At 50.1% G+C, this 13,960-nt stretch overlaps 1 long non-coding RNA gene across 2 annotated transcripts; it reads right to left on the bottom strand.

Annotated features, from left to right (window-relative positions):
- Positions 1-1,045: 1,045 nt before the first annotated feature.
- LOC143841482 (uncharacterized) lies at positions 1,046-13,194 on the bottom strand. Of its 2 annotated transcripts, XR_013232699.1 has the most exons (5): positions 13,127-13,194; positions 8,619-8,746; positions 7,570-7,961; positions 3,989-6,742; positions 1,046-2,798 (listed from the first exon to the last, which is right to left on the bottom strand). It is a non-coding gene; the product is annotated as an uncharacterized LOC143841482 (long non-coding RNA). The 2 variants fall into 2 exon arrangements; XR_013232698.1 differs by lacking the exon at positions 13,127-13,194 and having other exon boundaries at positions 8,619-9,287.
- Between the last annotated feature and the right edge of the window lie 766 nt (positions 13,195-13,960).

The following is a 13,960-nucleotide window of genomic DNA, read 5'->3' as shown; positions in this document are numbered from 1 at the left end:
CGATTGCCTCTTTTCAAACAATGCCCTCCACCTATTTACATTTACAGGATGGATATAATAAAGATCCCCTCAGATGACAGTCTCTGTCCTTGTGCTTCCTATCACATCAGAGATTGAACACATTACCTCTTTCACAGCCCACTGGGTGATCCTACCTACACTGGGTTATAAAAGGCCATCCTGCACTCTATCAGAACAGTAAAGATTGTATTAGTGTCTTACTGGCAAAAACAAATTCATATATAACAATTAAAGTCGCCTTCTTTATGTTGTTACTGAAAAAAGTAAAGGAATCGTTTTGTACATGTCAATCTGTAAAGCAGAAATCCTTGTATTTATTATAATTGACCTAATTCTGTATTTTATCATGGTCTTAGCTTATTTATTGTATGATGTTATTTATAATTTGAGGTATATACTGCCACTCCCTGCAAGCTGGCTCATGGCGGTTCACAACAGACATATAAAAACATCTGTAGATAGATAGATAGATATCAGAATCTTCCATCAGTACATGTTTGTGTTTAATAATGGATCTCTATTTCTAGCCCATCCCCCAGGAAAGTTCAGATCATACAGCAACTCTAATTCCCAGAGATCTCCAGGCCCCACCTGGAGGTTAGCAACCCCTGGGGTAGGAATATTCCTGGAGGTTTGGAGCTGGGGCCTCAAGAGGGCGCAAAGCCTCCCAGTCTCCCCTCCACAGCAGCCCTTTTCCCCCGCAGAGCTGATCTTATGCTCTGGAGGTGAGCACTTTGAGATGACATGCATGTTTGCGTGTGTGGAAATCCCCCTGGCAGGACCTACACCAGGCCACAGTTTAGCAGCTGCAGGCTGAGTGCTTTTCCCCACCCTCTCTGCATCTAGGGGGGATCACACTCAGCTGCACCTGTTTTCTCCATGGGGACGGCTGCCTGGAGACCAGTTGTAATTCCTGAGGATCTCCCGCCTCCCCATGAGGTTAAAAAAAAAAACATCTGTGGATCCCACAAAGTGAAAACCAAGAAACACATTCACAATTGGCATTACTGAAAATAGACTTTATTGCACAGCCAATGATTGACTCTTTTTCTCGGCTCCCCTGGACGTTGGCAACCCAGCTGGCTGCATACGGAGGAGGCATCAAATCCAGCTCCTGAGATTGGAGTCTGCCGCTCTTTAAGCACCACACCACACTGGGCCTTCAGATCGAGTGGGAAGCAGGGCCAGGAGGGTGTCAGAACCATGATTGATGCTCTTGCCGTGTGGCCAGCACCCACGAAGGCCACAATCCAGGTGTGCATCCCAGCGCCTGGCGCATTCCTGGGAGCACCGGGCTTTGCCTCTAGTGCCAGTATAACGCCTGGTTGGCTCCCTGAGCACATTCACCCCCCCCCCTTGAGGACTGCAGGAGAGATCAGTCTTTTGAACCAACAAATCCCACCAGGTCAATTCATCATCACTTGTGGAAACAGATGCAAAGATCGTATTTATTATCTATGGACAAGGTGCAAATAGGACATCCTAGAAGAGGGCGCAGTATGAGTAACGTGATCTTTTCCAGGGAGATTTGCATCTTAACCGAGCCGCACTTGGAAATAGCTCCTCCCTCCCGGTTGTCTTCCTGTTAATAAAAGGAGGGCCCCAAAGTTGCACAGTATGCAGGTGACGGAAACTGTGAGTCTCACGGCAGAAGAAACGCTCCTTTTTTGTGCTCAGAAAGATGGCCACCTTGTCGTTAATAACTGGCTTTGTGCTTCTCGTGATGGAAACCCTCGTTGGGACGGTGGCAAATGGATTTATTGTCCTCGTCTGCTGCACTGACTGGTTCAGAAGCAGGAAGCTCTCCCGCATTGACCTGATCCTGGTCTGTCTCGCCTCGTCCAGACTCCTGTGGCAGGCAGTGGTAATCCTGCATGTGACCATGCTTTCCTTTTTCTTGCACACCTATATATTGGAAAAGGTGAATTCAACGGTGATGATCATGTGGTTCTTTACAGACAACGTCAATCTTTGGTTTGCCGCCTGTCTCAGCGTTTGGTACTTAATAAAGATCGCCATCTTCTCCCACCCGCTTTTCCGCCAAGTGAAGCAATGTTTCTCTCGGTTGGTCCCTTGGCTGCTTCTCGGCACGGTGGTTTCCTCTGCGGTTACGGTTGTTATCGTCTTTGCATATTCCCTCAATGGCTCAGGCACCTGTGATCCCTTCAAAGCACTTTTAAACAATAGCCGTGATTCAGAAGAGGAAAAGATTTGCTCTTTTACAGAGCTTGCCTTTTCAGGGATTGTTCCAAATGTGCTCCCTTCTGTGGTATGTTTGTCCTCCACCATCTTGTTGATCATCTCACTGTGGAAGCACACGAGACATTTGCAACACGATGGAATCGCCGTCCGGGATCTCAACAGCAGCGCTCATCTAAGGGCCATCCAAGCTCTGGCTTCCTTTGCTGTTTTGTATCTCTTCAGTTTTGTAGCCAGGATTTTACAGTTAATGCTGTCTTGGGAAAGCAATGATCTTTCTTGGACATCTATATATATTTACAATGTCAGTGGTCTGTATCCAGCTGGCCATGCTGTTGTCCTGATATTAATTAATCCCAAACTAAGACAGGCGTGGTTGAGAACAAAACATCTCTTAAAATGTCGTGAAGCACCATCATAAAATTTTCAAAAAGAACGAAGGGAGAGGACATTCTCTTGGGAATGAAGGAACCTGCAAAGCTCATTGGGGACAATCCATCCGTAAGTTCTCCTGATGTTTCAGGCACATTAAATTGTTTTGATGAAGATGACCTTCCAGTGGATTGAGTTCTTGGCTCCTGCAAGTGCAAATGACTCTTTTTATTCACCAATACTTTTGCCATTGAATATCAATGTCTGCCGTGAAGCTAGAAGAATTGGTTCTTATATACTGCTTTTCTCTCCCCAAAGGAGTCTCAAAGTGGCTTATAATTGCCTTCCCTTTCCTCTCCCCAAAACACACACCCTGTGAGGGAGGTGAGGCTGAGATACCCCTGATATTACAAGAAGAAGAATTGGTTCTTATATACTGCTTTTCTCTCCCCAAAGGAGTCTCAAAGTGGCTTATAATTGCCTCCCCTTTCCTCTCCCCAAAACACACACCCTGTGAGGGAGGTGAGGCTGAGATACCCCTGATATTACTGAAGAAGAAGAGGTGGTTCTTATATGCAGCTTTTCTCTTACCGAAGGAGTCTCAAAGTGGCTTACACTCGACTTCCCTTTCCTCTCCCCACAACAGACACCCTGTGAGGGAGGTGAGGTTGAGAGAGCCCTGATGTTACTGCTCAGTAAAAACAGCTTTCTCAGTGCTGTGGGGAGACCAAGGTCACCCAGCAGGCTGCATGTGGAGGAGGAGAGGGGAATCAAACCCGGCTCGCCAGATTAGAAGTCCACACTCCTAACCACTGCACCCAACTAACTTCGTTTCAATTTCAGGTATACCTCATCTCTTGCTGTGACTTGCCTCATTTAAACACTTTGAATGAGTGTGGATGGTGAAAGCTTCAACCTAAAGAATTATTATGCCTTCATTTCGATTTACACTGAAGTCAAGTCAGTAGGCTTTTACTTCACATGCCGTGTATTTGTCAGGATCAGTGCCTGCTCTCTGCCATGAATTGTCTATGAACAGGGGTTACCCCATCTTGTCTGTATTCCACTATTCTGTTTCCTGGATTTCCATGTAACCCAAGCCTATTCTCTGTCCCCATGTTATCATGCTTTGTAGTGCCCGCTCTGAATTGTTTGTGCTTTGATCCCTGCCCGCTCGCTCTGCATTTTGTAACAGCAACATTGTATCTTGTCACTAGGCGCCGGCCAGTCCAAGGACATGCGAATTGTAGCACCTCTGCCTGGGACGGCACCTGGGGAAGAGGGCACCCCTCCCCGTGGGAACATTCAAGTTTTGGGCGGGAGAATGGGATTGAAAAGGGCTTGCCATTCTTTGTGGGGTAGATTTGACTTCCTGAGTTATAGTGACTAAACTTACATTAAAGCTTTCTTATTATAGAAGTTTTGTTGTGAGTTCTTTTGGCGCTTGACAGCATTCCCTCCACAACTTTCTTTCCCCCACACTTTTCCTCCTAGAAGAAGAAGAAGAAGAAGAGTTGGTTCTTATATGCCGCTTTTCCCTACCCGAAGGAGGCTCAAAGCGGCTTACAGTCGCCTTCCCCTTCCTCTCCCCACAACAGACACCCTGTGAGGTGGGTGAGGCTGAGAGAGCCCTGATATCACTGCTCGGTCAGAACAGTTTTATCAGTGCTGTGGCGAGTCCAAAGTCAACCAGCTGGCTGCATGTGGGGGAGCGCAGAATCGAACCCGGCATGCCAGATTAGAAGTCCGCACTCCTAACCACTACACCAAACTGGCTCTCTAGGAATTGTGGAGTGTGTAGTCTGCATGCCAATGAGAAGAACCAGACCTTGTGTCATGCTGCAGAAATTTACACACTTGTGCGTGTGTGATCCTGGCTGATCTATTGCAGCTACACACTTGCATCACAGTGGGGGTTGCTGTGGTTGTCGCCTTAGATTAGCGCATCAAGTTTAGCGATAATCATTCTGGCCGCTTGCAGGCTGGGCATGTTTTTTTGAACTGGGAGAGAGATTCTTCAAGTTGTATTTCCTCTCGGTTTGACATCTTAACCGTTTCTTATGGGGACAACAGTTCGGAATCTGATCCTTGTTTTGGCCAGAAACTGCAAAGATCTGTTGAATATTGAAATTATGGGAAGGTGAGAAAGAGAGTCCGCATTGCATCCATCTGCAGTTCCGGCCAGAGCAAGTAGAAGAGTCAGAGGGTAAAAAGGCCCCATTCCAGATGAGGGAACCTCAGACAGCTGCTGTTTGGGTTTGGCTGGGTAGACTGGCAACCGATGGCTTCCAAGTTTTGAAAAGAAGCCTTTCCTTGCTTTCTGGAGTCTGGCTTCTCATCGCTCCTGCTTGGTGATTTGGATATTCATCATGGTTTTTTCTTTCTTTTTTATCTTTAATAAAGTTTTAAAAATTTGCACCCCCTCTTCATCAACCTTTGACATCGATTTCTGCCTTCCTTGGACTTTGATGTCTGCAGCCCACCCTGAGTGGCTTTTCTTTGATCCAATAAGAGACGGGCTCCTTATTCCCCGGAGATGCCCCCTTCCCATATCTGCCCCGTCAGCGGCTTGTCGGGAACTTCCAGCACTGGGCTGAAGGCAGCAGCCTGAGGCAGCCCCAATGGCTGGAGAGAGGGCCACGAAGAGCAGTCGCGGGAGAGGAAGGACACCCTCTGGCTCTCCACTGGCCTCTGTGGGCTCTGGCCCCAAAGGGAAACGAATCCCAACCTAACTAGGCAACTTATGACCCCAAAGCTTGAGCTACATGGATTATGTAGATTAGTCGGAGCAGAACCATACAGTATGTTACCGCCACTTTTACTTCTTTAGTTAAAAATAAATAAATATATCAGACAATTATCATAAATGCTCCATCTAATAGCTTTTGAAAACATTTTTTTCAGGGCCTTTTGTGCCAGCCAGCAAGCCCCCAAATTTTATGTATTAGTGCATTTTACAATAACTAGACGACTGAGAAAGACCCTTTTGTTGTGAAATGTGATACAGTCAACAATTGTGAATTGTTGATGCTTTGAATTTTGAAGAAGAAGAAGAAGAAGAGTGGGTTTTTATATGCTGCTTTTCTCTACCCGAAGGAGGCTCAAAGCAGCTTAAGGGTCACCTTCCGTTTCCTCTCCACACAACGGACACCCTGTGAGGCTGAGAGAGCCCTGATATCTCTGCTCGGTCAGAACAGTTTTATCAGTGCTGTGGTGAGCCCAGGGTTACCCAGCTGGCTACATGTAGGGGAGTGCAGAATAAAACCCGGTGTGCCAGATTAGAAGTCCGCACTCATAACCAATACACCAAACTGCCACTTTCGTGCTTTATTGCAAAATATATTTGAATTTTAAAATTGTCTTTGTAGCTCAAACTTTGGTTTCCTAACCCTATTTATTATTCCAATTTATTGCCGCCTCTCCCCAAAGGCTTGAGGCGGGTTACAATGTCTGGATAAAAGCCCAATAAAACCCCTTAAGACAGACATAAAAACAGTATTGTCAAAAACCCCGTGGGGATAAAGATGCTGTGGCAAAAACATATCCCAGACCAGATAATGCTCCTCTTCCTAGTCACAGCCCTCAAGCTGGACCGAGAATCGGCAGACAGACTCTGCAGGAAAGTCTCTGCTAGGCCCAAAGGTGCTGCGGGTGAATCAAACTGGACAATGCAGAGATCTCAATCTCCTGGCAACCTTTGCTCACCTCAGCGGGTTCCCTCTTGCCAAGCTGCCTTCCTTACCTGCCCTCTAAGTCGGAAGGAGGCCAAGATCTGCCGCTCTCCCTGTCTGCAGCATTTTGCAGGTGCTCACTGCTGCTCTTGGCAGTCCCCATTAATGCCACAATCTCAGTGGGAGGAATTTGGTCTCTCTCCGCTAAGCTCCTGACCTGCATGGCCACTGGAGTCCCATGAGTGACAGGACATCTCAGCATGATCAAAAGGGGCCTCTCACACCACATCTCTTACCTTGTGTGGCTCTCCACCTTGGCTCCAGATGCCCTTTTGGGGTCCTACAACAATACCTACCATTACAGCCGTGGGAGGGGCAAAAGCCAATGAACAAGGACAGGCCCTTCACTGCCCTGAGGTGGGAGTTTGGAAGGCCAACAGGACTGATGTTTCTATGCCGGGAATGATGTTATTTTATCCCTGTTGGAAAAAGAAGAGTGGCTCAGAGCTGAGCAGAGCTAAGAGAGAGGGACCACACCGACCCTGGCTGGACCGAGCCATGAGGCAAAGCCATGGAGAACAGGAAGATTAGCTACGGCTTTGCACGACAGACACAACGCTTGGGAAGCGGCTGGGAAGCCATAATTGGAAACTGTCCCAGTGTCTGAATTGACAACCCATAACTGCACTTCCTTCCCACCGGGCCCATCTACCATGGTTCTTGTGTCAAGGAGCCCTCTAAGATGCCATGCATGGGGCTCAAACCAGACTGGGGAAAGGGCCACAGACAACCAAACTCCCAGGCGAAGATCCAGCAAAATGTAAAGCTGCCTTGAGAAGGAGGCCCTGAAAGGACCACTGTAGCCACAAAACTATTACCCAGCAATACTGGGAAGTGAATGTCATGTTTCACTCTTAAGGGATCCAAGCAAGAATGAGACAAGCCCTCCTTGCGTTATTTCCTGCTTGTGGCCTCTGTGGCAGGTCAAACTGCTCTCTCTCCCAACACCTCTAGGCTTCTCCCGGCTCTTCCTCCCCAGCCTTCCTCTTCCTCCCTCTCCTGCTTGGTTCCTTCCATTTACATCTCTCCCTCCCGGCAAGACCTCAATGGACTCTCCAAATCCCCTCCTTCCACCCAACCACCCACCACCCTCCTCGCTCCTGCTTTCTTGCTGGCAGCCTGACTGTCCCCCGACCAGAAGGACGGGGTGATGCCCCCACTGCCCCCCCCCCCAGCCCTTCCAATGCTCAGAGAAGCCTACCCTGCCCCCTCCCCTCCGTCTCCTCTCCCGGTTGATCATACTCACCTCCTCCACCTAACACCTCCTCCACGCCGGCAATGGAGCTCCTTGGCGCGGCTGGAGGGAGCGGCTCTTCCCCCTGAAGCCCTGGTGTCCCCGTGACACCAGGGCAGTGTCTTCCACAGGGGGAAATAGCTGGGGGGCTGCTGCTGGGGCGGACAGGGAGGCGGGTGGCCCTGACTCTCCGTCAGGCAGCACAAGGCGTACCCGCTTCATCGAGCCAGGGCCTGGCTTCTTAGCCCCCGACCGTAGTATCGGTCGCAGCTTCCCCCTGCTGCATCCCTCCCTGTCCACTGGCCGTGGTAAGGTAGGTGGAAGACAGGCCAGAAGATCCACCAGTCTAATGCAGCCCCCGACCGGCTCCTCCAGCCGCGCTCGGTCTTTCTTCCTGGCCGCCTCTGGAAATTAAAGGCGAGAAGAGCAAAATGAACGGGGCGGGCAGGGGATTCTGGGCCTTCCTAGCTCTTCCGGGGGCTCTTCCCCTTGGCACATCCCGTGGTTCTCCCAAGAAGCCACAGTCAGCGGACAGGGGATCCCCACATGGCCTTAACCCTCTCCATGGACCCGCCGTTCACACGGGGGCCTTGTCAACGTCTGCTCCTATCGCTAAGCCCCTCTGGGGCAGCAGGAGGACCTCAGGCCGAGGTAAGGCTTCTGAGGGAGGCTGTGCTCTGGTCCCATTTTCTTGCTCAGGATTCAGGCGCCATGCATTGCGCCCCACCGTCTCCTTGGTTCCTTGCGTGCCGTGTGGGGGAAAGAGGCCTTTGGTGCTTCCCGAGGGGCACTCTGCGCTCTCCCCCTAACTCTCCCTTCTGTTCTGCAGGGTGAACTGCTGGTGCCTTTCCTGGGTGGACCCTCAAGAGGGGATCTCTACAGACAGGTCTTCTGGGTCCTTGGCTGCTGATAGCCATCTGCTCAAAGCAGGTCAAGCTAAGCCAGCCTGTTCCTTGAGGGGGGGGGCAGGTGTTCTCCAAAGGTTCACTCCCCAGTGCTGACTTCCAAGGTCAGCAGCCGCAAGGGCTTCCTTGTGTTTCCTGGTGGCTGGAGGCTCTTACCCTTGGTGTTTTCAATTGGGGGAAGGCGGCCAGGTGCTCCATGCCGGGGGGCAGGTGATCCCTGTATGAAGAGGTCTTGCAGCCTTCCAGACATCTCTCTCTCTCAATTTCTCTATCTCTCTCTCTCTCTGTCACACGCACACAAACACAGGCACTCAGGGTAACCTGCATCACAAGATGCTGAGCCATGCCCATATCCTGCCTGCCACTCTCCGCTCCCTGTGGCTCAAAGGGCCTGCCGCTGTTTCGTAGGCCGCTCCCCAGCCCCGCCTCCATTCAGACCACCAAGTACGGCCAGATTCAGCACCCAACCCCCGACAGGTCTCCCGCTTCGTCAACCTGCTTACCCCTTTCTCATAATTAATACATCCACGAAATTCCCTTCCAAAAACCCCATTGGAGGAGGCCCACATCTTTCCCCTCCAATCCCATACTGAATCCTTCGGCAGTGCAGCGGATTCCAACTCAGCCGGCATGAGAGTTTCATCTTAGGCTTTTCTGTAAATCTGCAGAAATGCCTTTCCCCCACTGTTCTAGCCAGCTTACGGTTTCCAGCCCGAGAAGGGCAACGCAGGACCGAATGGCTTTATGCCCAGAATAAGTCTCAGGCTCCTCCCCCTGGCATTTGCTTGGGGCCAACGAAGGTCATGTCTGGAAACATTGAGGTGCTCCCTCTATACCAGGGGTAATCAAGCTGTGGTCCTCCAGATGTCCAGGGGCTACAATTCCCATGATCCCCTGCCAGTGTTTGCTTACAGGGACTCATGGGGATTGTATTCCATGGACATCTGGAGGACCACAGTTTGACTACCCCTTCTCTATACGGCTGTGCCCCCCTCCCCGAAATAGGAAATTAAAAGCCTGTTTATGGATGAAGCTACATATAGTGTTACTAGGGGCAAAGCCCGTTGTATCCAAGAATACAACGGGCACTAGAGCTTGGCAGTGGGAAGAGGAAAGGGAGGAGTTGTCCAGTCTGTAAGGGCATGGGGTTGAATGTGTGTGTTGTGTGGGAGGTTGTGGTGGCATGGTGGCAAATGAGGGCATGGGTGTGGAGATATGGGTGTCAAGAACCTGTGGTGTGGAATGTTCGTTCAGTGTGGGAGAGGACTGACCATTGGGAATTGTGGCATAGTGGTCACAGTTGAGCTTTCCAGAGCCATGTCTTCAGATATGTGAAGGGAAAATCAGACTGGAGACTCTTCTTACGGGAAGATTACATGGCAACCAATTCCCCCCCAGTTCTGCGTCATTTCCCTTCTTGTGTGAATTAGGCCACAGACACCGAAATGCCCCTCTGCCCTAATACACATGGGGTAGTCACAGTACACAGCAGGCCACCCTGTTCCTTCTGTCTCCCATGTTTTCACTGTTGGTAAAAAGTTATGTGCCCACTTGCTTCTTTCATGGTTGCTCCTTAGAAGAACGGATTTTTGTACCCTATTGCTTACTACCCAAAGGAGTCTCAAAGCGGTTCACAAACACCTTTTCCATTCGTCTCTCCACAATAGTCAACCTGTGAGGTATGTGGGGTTGTGAGAGGTCTGAGAGAACTGGGAATGGGCTGCAGTGACCCAACAGGTCTCAGGTGTCTCAAAGCATTTTCCAATCATCTTCCCTTCCTCTCACTATTTACAGTTTCAGGCTGTAAGTATTTATTTAGATCTTCCTGCACTTTCCAGACTCACAGGACTGATGCTGGTCTGCCTGTCTGCACCCCAGAATACAAACAGTTGCTGGTAAGGCCTGGCCATAGCCCATAGCCCAGGAGGGACACACCTGCACCACTCCCTCCCAACTGCAGGCAAAAATGGCTCCTTTGAAGGCTGGACTCTGAGGCATTGTACGATTTTGAAGTCCCACCTCCAAACCGCCAGGAATATTTCCAACCCAGGGGTAGCTAATCTCCAGGTGGGGCCTGGAGAGCTCCTGGAATTACAGCTCACCTGCAGAGTATAAAGATCAGCTTCCCAGGCAGAAAGGGCTACTTTGGAGAGGGTTGTGATAGAGAAGAAACAATTAAGGCCTCCCACACAGGTTGTTGTTGAATTGAGACCTACTGCACAGGGTTGTTGTGCAGATGAAACAGGAGACAAAAAACCCAGTTTCATCTGCAGAATAATGCTGTGCAGTGGCCTCAAACCTGCATAGAGTTGCAAAGAAGAAAGACACATGGCTTGGCTGTCTCTAACCCCCAGCCAGAGCAGCATTTTAAGTGAGAAGGGGCTTTTCTGTGGCCTCCCTGTCAGGCAACTGTTTGGCAGAAGGGGAAAGCCCCCCCCCCTCAAAAGGAAGGCCCTCAGGCTCCCCTGCGTTGCTCTTGGAAAGGCCTCCCTCCCCTCAGTCAGGGCCTGTCAGAGGCTCCTTCGCAGCAGGCCTGAAGGGAGGGGGGGGAGGGGGAGCACTCTGCAGCCTCCTGCCAGCTCTGTCAGGGTTCTGAGGCAATTTGCAGTTGGACATGACAGTTAGGACAGCCTTGGGGCGAAAAGGGCTGGCTCAGCCTGTGTTCTCATCCCCCTTTGGCAGCCCTACTGACCTCCTCCCTGCGGTGGTCAGGAGCAGACTGGCAGCCATTTCTACAGATTGCCCCTGGCTGGATGGAATTTTGGTCTGTCCTCGTGAGGGGCCAATCGGAAGGCGCGAAGCGCCTTCTGATTGGCCTCTCCGCTTGCCAGTCCAGGGCCATGGGACCAATTGTTGCCCTTCCTCATCACGGACTGAGCCCACCCCAACACCCCTTACTGTTTTATTAAGAGGGAAAAGATGTCAGTTTCCCAATGCCAGCTTGCTGGGAGGGGAGGGGTATAAATCCCTATAGAAATAAGTAAACTCAATAGTTTATATACTTGGATTTATAGTTTCTGCATCTCGGGAGAAAGCGTGGATTTAAGGGGAGAAGGATTGACTTTTCTAAAGCTCCAGAATCATGCACCCGCCTCTGGTCAAAAGTCTCTCTCCAAACCTTCCTTGTTCTTCACCTCAATACTGTCTGTCTGCTTATACCCATAAGGAGCAGCAGGCTCAGCCGTTTCCCACTGACTGCTGATCCCTGGCCCCAAGGAAGCACCTCTGAACTCAACCAGGGCAGGACGTTTTCAGTCGTGCCCCCAATAGGAGGATCTACCGCAGTTCCGCAAAACGGAGCTCTTCCGCAAAGCCTTGCTGGGGGCCACTGAGTGGATAACACCCTCAGGGTCCTGCAGAACATGCTGCTACCTGATGAGCCCACAGAATATTTTGCAAGGCAATCCTGGGTCCAATGAGCCTGTTGGGTTATAGTCAAGCACGACGTCAAATAATTCTAAAGTTCATGGCTGAATGCTGAGTGTTGTGTTGGTCACAGATAAATGTTGAACTGTTACTGGTTATATATTTATGGATGCTGAAACAGTTCACTGAGTCTGATTCTGGAGTGCATTACAATGCGTACACTTCAGCATGTATATGTCATGAACCTGTGTTGCAAAGCACCCTGGGCCAAATGGGAGAGCGGAATAAAAATGCAATTAAAAAATAAATAAATATTGCCCTTGCTCCCCTGAGTCCCAAAACATCTCCTGGCAATGCCTGGCGGAGAGCCTGCTTATTGTCCTAAGGAACAGCCACTAGAAATAAAGATAAGAAGGACAATTATGCTTTCTCTCCAGCCAGTAACAGACTACAAGAGCTGATGACTTTGACTCAAGCTACCTGAGACGTGCTGGTTACAAATCTTTGGCTGAGGCTCCTGACAGCATCCAGGAGGAAGAATTCTTACCCCTGGAGACCTAAAGGTTAGTCAAGTGGTTAGTGGAGCCATCAGGAAGAAATGGACCGAGCTAATTGCCAAAAGTGCCTCTTTAACCTTTGTCTCTTCAGAACAAAGAAAGGCTCCCCCAGGTGGTCATCAGCTTAGTTCATGAGCAAATGAAATGATTTCCAAGGTGGAGATGGCAAATAACAATTTATACCACTATAAACTGTTATTTGCCATTGCCAGCTTGAAAATCATGTTACTTCATGTTACCTCCTCTCCTGTGGGGGTCCCTGGTCGAGCCCCTCCTTACTCCGAGGAGCAGAGCTCAGTCAGACTTGGAAATAGGGTGTGCTGAAACACCAGGGTGGAGAGCAAAACACGGGGCTATCAATCCTTTGAGCAGTTTGCTCACGAGGAGAGGCAACTTTCCACAACAAAGCCCTTAGCAGCCTGAATCAGGTTCTGAAAGACTGTGAGAACCCAACCTGGTTCCCCAACCAGAACATGAGAGTGGAGCATAAAGGGGGGTTCCCCATTGCAGTCTTTGCTCTCCCCTCCCCCCAGCCTGTTTCCAAGTTGGGACTTGTGCTGAGGCTGAAGTTCCTTCCCACAGTATCATGTCCATGGGGCTGACCCAGAAGCATCCTGGGGAGGCTTCCCTTGAAGGCTGGCTGCTCAGACAGAAGGAGAGGGAGAAGGTGTTTCCGAACCCAATAGATAAGCCTAGAGGTGGGGAGGTCTCTTGAAGCAGCTCAAGACCGTACATACTAACCTTGCAAAACCGTGCTGCTAGTCCAGCAGAAACCACTGGTTTGCCCTCACCGCTGCTGGGAGCCGGGATGTCCCAATGGACGGATTGTGATGCCAGGCTGTCTCTGGCCTTCCCCATGGCAACCCTGCAGCAATGGGGCAGAGGCAGGAAGGAGCCTGGGAAAAGCCGGTGCTGATGAAAGCAGAGGTCCTGAGGATGGGCAGAAAGGGTGACCAACCAGAGGCTGCCGGCCAGACACTGAGGGAGAGGGGGAGAGAGTTAGGGGAGGGGCAAGGATTTGTTCCCCTTTCCTGTTTATGTGGATGACATGGCCACCATATCCCTCCCAAAAACAACCCTGAATAAGATGCTGGCTACGTTAGCAGATTCCTGTAAAATGAGGTTGTAAAGGTCAACTGCAATGAAACTAAAATAGTGGGTTCCCAAAGCACATTTGGCTGGTCAATCAATAACTACAAAGGTTTTTAAACATCTAGGCACCACCTTTCAGGCCTCCGTTTCCTGGCAGGAACATTAAAACCCTACTTTAATTTCTACCCGCTGAGCAACTGGTACCATCCTGAAGTTTTCCTACTCCGGATGGGGTCTCAGCAATGAATGCCTTTTTAGGGAATTCCCCAGCCATTGTATGGGGTGGAGATCTAGGAGTGGAATCAAAATATTCCAGCTCAGTTGGATGTTATCCAAAGCACCTTTCTTAGGAAAATCTCAGGACTTGCTCAGTTCAGTCCAGCAGCTCATTTAAGAACCAGGGTTTCCTGTCTCTACGAGGACCCATCTAAGGCTCTTGGGTTTTAATATCAGACTGGGAAATGCATCTGAAACCCAGCTGGC

Source organism: Paroedura picta, chromosome 7 (assembly GCF_049243985.1).
Source record: "Paroedura picta isolate Pp20150507F chromosome 7, Ppicta_v3.0, whole genome shotgun sequence".
NCBI lineage: Eukaryota > Metazoa > Chordata > Lepidosauria > Squamata > Gekkonidae > Paroedura > Paroedura picta.
Note: the sequence above shows the minus strand (reverse complement) of the source record. Positions and strands in the feature narration are given on the sequence as shown.